Raw genomic sequence first — 6,000 nt, 5'->3', positions numbered from 1 at the left:
CATGGCATCCGCACCACCGTGCCAATGGAAAACCATGCCAGCCACGTCTCCGCGCCAAGGCATTCCGACCATGCCAGCCACGTCTCCGCCCCAAGGAATGCCGAACATGCCAGCCGCACCACCATGACAATGGAAAACCATGCCATTCACGTGTTCGCGCCAAGGATGGACCCATGTTTCTTGTCGGACCCCTTTCCATTGACCAATCAGGTCGCTTTTAATCCGCCACAGTGCGCTGGAAGTGTGGCCGCGCCCTAGCTTGCCGGCCCCACTTCCCATCGACCAATCAGGTCGCCCTAAATGTGCCACGCCATTCCAAACAAGTCCGGACCCATGTTGCTTGTCGGCCCCCTTTCCATCGACCAATCAGGTCGCTTTAAATCCTCCACAGTGCGCTGGAAATGTGTCAGCGCCCTAGATTGCCGGCCTCACTTCCCATCGACCAATCAGGTCGCCCTAAATGCGCCATGCGCATTCCAAACAAGGCCGGACCCATGTTGCTTGTCGGCCCCCTTTCCATCGACCAATAAGGTCGCTTTAAACCCGACACCACGCGTTGGAAGTGAGGCCACGCCCTAACATGCTGGTCCCACTTCTCGTTGACCAATCAGGTTGCTCCAAACCTTCCACAGCCTCAAAATAGGTCGCCATACTAAGTTGTCTTCCCAAAACACGCAAGCTTACCAAAATCGCCATGCCATCGCATGCTGCACGCACTAATTAGGGTTTCGACATGCCAATCCGGCTCTAATTTGGGAAAGTTTCTATCTAATTCTTCCACAACGTCAATTTTAGCTTTGGGCATGTCTCAACTTGCATACCGCTATACCGCGGTTACTAGCATGGAACCATACATATGCCATTGGCATACCGCCAGCATGTTGCCAATGCCGCTATGAAAACGAAGGGTTGCAACAATCAACAACCATCCTTCCATCTGAGATGCAGATCTCAACCGACCAAGTTCGCCACCAAACGCATGGAAACCTCCGACCCAAGGCCAAACATCACGGTTTTACCAAAACACTAATCTTGGCCGCGCCTAAACTATGCAAAAGCGATAACCGGCCCTAAACCATGCCGCTGGCTGCCAAACGAGGGGTTTCAACAATTAAAGACCACCCTTCCATATGAGGCGCCAATCTTAGCCATCCAAGGTCACCAACCAATGCATGGTAACATTTGGCACAACTCCAAAACCCTAGTTTTGTCCACGCCTAAACCGCGCCAAGGCATGCCGACCATGCCATTTGTGCCAATGGCATGCCGTGCCATACACCTTTCCGCGCCTAAACCATACCATGACGGGCTTCCCTTTACGGTTGCCAAAACGAAGGGTTGCAAAAATCAACGACCACCCTTCCATCTTAGATGCAAATCTTAGCCATCCAAGGTCACCAACCAACGCATGGTAACCTTTGGCCCAACGCCAAAACCCTAGTTTTAGCCACGCCTAAACCGCGCTAAGGCATGCCGACCATGCCAATCACCTTGCCGCGCCTAAACCATGCCATGCCGTCCTTCTCTTTACGGCTGCCAAAACAAAGGCTTGCAACAATCGACGACCACCTTTCCATCTAAGATGCAGATCTTAGCCGTCCAAGTTTACCAACTAACGCATGGCAACCTTTGTCCCTACGCAAAACCCTAGCTTTTGGCAGCGCCTAAACTAATCCATATTAAAGCCATGCCGGCCATGTTTTCATGCCACTGGCTACCAAACGAAGGGTTGCAATAATCAAGGGCCACACTTCCTCTCAAGATGCAAAATCTCGACCGTCGAAGGTCACCACCGGGCCGGCAAGTCTCCCAAGCTCAACTTTCCAAACAACAACATGCTACATTTTTTCCACGAAAACACTCGAGACGTCAACACATGTCACAAACTGGGGGATGCTCATTGGGTATTGGTGTGGCGGTTTACAGCTTGCGGCGTATTCTACGCCCGTTACAATACAGTGTCATAAGGATGAGGCGATTAGTAAATACAGATAGTAATGGTGAAACGCTTTCTTTTATGGAACATCAATTCCAGGCGTTACAGGTTACCACCTCCTCCTATTTACTCATCCATTTTCCATTTCTTACGAGACCATAGTATATTTCACTTCGACTTGTATAAATAGGTCTTACATATTTCCACCGAACAAAAAGTTCTAGTCAGGAGCCTACAACACTCAGAAAAAATTCGCTAGCTTTCCCATACGTTAGCTTCCCACTTTCTGATACAAGTCGTAAAACAACTACTCTTCCAGAATCAACTATTCTGGTCTCAACACTCTCTTCGCTTCCCTCCCCAAAACCATCCCTTCTCCTCCACTTTGTGACCGAAGCAAGTCTCAAATAACAATATCTTGGTTTAGGACGGATTTGTACAGATTGATATCTCGAATCTAAAGTACTCCCTTGCAGTACATTGTTTAGGGTTTAGACTCGTTTCTCACCCACACACACGAAATTACCAAAATCAGCAGAAGTTGTTTTCACCCTCAAACAATTGGCGACCACAGTGGGAGATTAATCTTTCGGTTACAATGTCAATTTTCAATCCTCGATTTCATACATCGACCCAGACGTCAGGACGGTAGAATTAAACGATCCGCTTAGGGATCAACGACTCAGCTACCAGGCGGCCCGATTACCAGTCGTGACACGACAAGGGACGACGGGGGACTTTTGAGGGGTTAGAAGCAAACGATCCGTCCATAGATCGACGGCTCAGTTAATATATGATTACCAGTTAGGGCACGACAAGGAATGACTGGGGACTTTCCACAGTCACGACGATGTTTCCCACAAAAGTCAGTCTTACACCGGGAGATTCCTTTTTCACCATGGGATCCGAAAAACCGAGTAAGTCTTGCTAGACAAAATACATGGTCTACTACCTTAAATCTTCACAGGGGAAATAAAAACCCAATAGCCATATTATTTCCCGTTTTTCATGCTTTCTACCATTGCACAACATTCCAATTCCATGACTTTCATGGGGTACTCATGCCACTTATGTTCATAACCAAAACATCATTATTCTAAAAAAATTCATTCCAAATAATAATCCAAAGCCCTCAGGGTAACACTTGTCTATCAACCCAAAAATCCAGGAAATCAAAACCATAAACTAGGCGTTTCATTTTCCTTTCAAGAAAAAAACGAAACAGAAGAGTTTCAGAAGACAGAAGTGCATTTCAAAGGAATCCATTCAACGGTGTTTTGCTCTTCTCGAAGAAGGCGTCCTTCGTCATTTGGAGGACCGCCTTTTTCAGCTCCAACTCTTTGGACAGCCTTTCGACCTCCGCTTCTTGTTGTTTGACCACGTCCTCAGAAGGACCTTCGGTCACCTTGGCCTGCAACTTTTGGATCTCAGAGAAACCCTAACGCCCAGTTCTTCGTGGAATCAGTCACCTACCCGTACGTACCCACTTTTCATAACGATTACCAGTCACTATTCATGAAGTAGCCAACGCTATCACAATGATATTCGAAGAGAAGAACAATATTTGTACAGATTTATGGAAGGCATACCTATGGCTAGGGTTTTCACCAACACAAGAAAAACAAGAAAACAAATTGAAAGAGAAACGCCGGAGTACATACCTGGAATATGCTTTCCCACCTTACTGCTACTGCGCCATGCAAATCCAGTGCCCATGCCAGGCCAGCACCCACGCGAAGCCATCGACGTTCCAGGCCAGCACCCACGCCAAGCCAGCGACCATTTCGAGCCGATCCAGCGCTGACAACTTGCATCTTCCCAGCACCAGCAGTTTGCATCCTTCCAGCGTTGCTCTTGAACGCTCAGTGGAAGGGAACCAGCAATCTAATTTCATCACACGTAGATATCAAGAACGACTTCTTCAAAATCGAGGCAAGGAGATCAGCAACCCCCCTGAGTTCACAAAGACTCTCTTCCTGTCAGGAGATGCATGATTTCTGGGGACTTCGCCCCCAAAATCGTGCAGTCTATGGTGAAACATTTATGAGAGATTCTATATTTTCCCAAGGCGCAACGTCAAGACATATTTGCATCCCTTAACAGCGCTGCGTCAGGAAAGCATCTATTTCCAGCAAGGAAACCCTTCCCAAACCCCTATTTATCTTGGAAAGCACGATAGATAGAACTGGGGACCCCTAACCACTGTTCGCTTGAAGGGTGATGAGTGCTAAAAAGTGCATATTTCTATATATTTTTCTTGGCATTTAACTCATCTTTTGTGCATTAATTCTACATTTTATCCCATATTCTGTATTTTCATTGTTTTCAAGAATAAATATTTTTATTAATTAATTTTGCATTTTTAGGTACTAAATAAAGCCTGGTTAACTCACGGAGCGAAAAGAGCAAAGAAACGGGAAAGACTCCCGCAGAAAGGCAGCGAAGAATGATGTTTGCAAGAGCCGGATCAACTAGAAGTGGGCTTGAAGAGGAATAATTGTTCTTAAAGAAGATATGGGCTTGGCATACCCAAGGCCCAAAACCCTCACCCAAATCCATTTTCAATATCCATACCCATTTCCATGAGAGCCGTCAGATTGGATCCATCACGTCATCCCACGGTCACCTCATCATCGTGCATCAAACTCTGAAGATCCTGTCAAACATTATAGTACCTAACTCCAATCTAAGTCGTCAGTTTTGATGTATCACACATCCAACGGTCGCTCCACGCCTGTCTCCCTCGTGCCGTTCGATTCAATCCAGATGTGATCATCCAACATATCATCTTCGCTGGACATCTAATTCGCTACAACCGCTCAACACTACAACACCTAACACATATACCCATCAAACCAAACAGACCTTACCCAATTTCTCTTCGTTCTTGTCTCCCTCACCTCCTCTGCGACCACCATTCCCACCACCTTCTCCTGTTGCCTCCACCAACTCGAGCAAAGCTCGAGTAAACAAACCCTCACCACCATCTCTACTCGACCCTCACACATCACCAAAGGGTGTCCAGCTTGACAGCACACTGATTGACGTAGCCTCTCCGCTTCAACTTCCTCCAGCAGCGGCTCCACTTCAACGTTCGCTTCAACAACCGCTCCACTTCAGCATTCTCTCCATAAGCTGCTCCAAGATCCGAAACTGAATCTTCAGCGTCTGGCTTCTTAAGTTTCAACATCCTCTCCAAGATCCGAAGTCGCTTCAACGCCGCTTCATCCTTCCAAGGATCATACCGTGGCCGCCACTCCTTCCTGCAAAGGGTCGTACTACCACGCTCCCCATGTCAAGGATCATGATCGCAGCCAGCCAATCTTCGTAGTCATGACCGCCTTTTAATCCATCCCTCAAAAACTCATGATCATGGATAGTTTGCTCACTTACGCGTCCAGCCAATCCTTTTACTTCCATGGATGCCCATACAATTCCAGCCAACCTACTTTGTTACCACGACAATGTAGTATTTTCTGATTACATCTGCTACCAAGAACTGTTGCCACTCATTTGTTGATACCAGCCAGAGATTCACCACAGCAGCAATCACTACAAAGATGAAAACATGTAAACCATACTTGGGGACTGAGGATATACACGGAATCCCTTCACTGTCAAATCTCAGAAGAAACAATCAACCAACAAGTCCATAGCCACAACAAGGTCATCTACTCTTCAAGGGTATATCGCAAGATTATCACCACCTCTCTGTCTAGAAGACGCCTTCAACAATTTACGAGGCCGCGGATGATCCCAAGCCTGCTCAGAGGAAAAAAATTCAGAAACTAAAGAAAAATTCGACTGGAGACTGCTCATCGCAATCCATACCGACGACCATCAAAGACTCATGAGATAACGAGAGACGCGGCTGAAACATTTTCTTGAAGAAACATAGGGATCCATGATAAACAACATAACTCTCTCATTCCTACCACTTCACTATCCAGAATTTTTCATCATGTAATTTCTGAGCATCCCAGCGTCGCAACCAGAAGAGTACAATAATCTTGTATCAAATCCCGTTGACGTGGATTCAAGGCGATGCGATGAAAATAGGGTAC

This window comes from Papaver somniferum, chromosome 1 (genome assembly GCF_003573695.1).
Source record: "Papaver somniferum cultivar HN1 chromosome 1, ASM357369v1, whole genome shotgun sequence".
Classification (NCBI taxonomy): Eukaryota; Viridiplantae; Streptophyta; class Magnoliopsida; order Ranunculales; family Papaveraceae; genus Papaver; species Papaver somniferum.
This window is presented reverse-complemented; position numbering follows the sequence as displayed.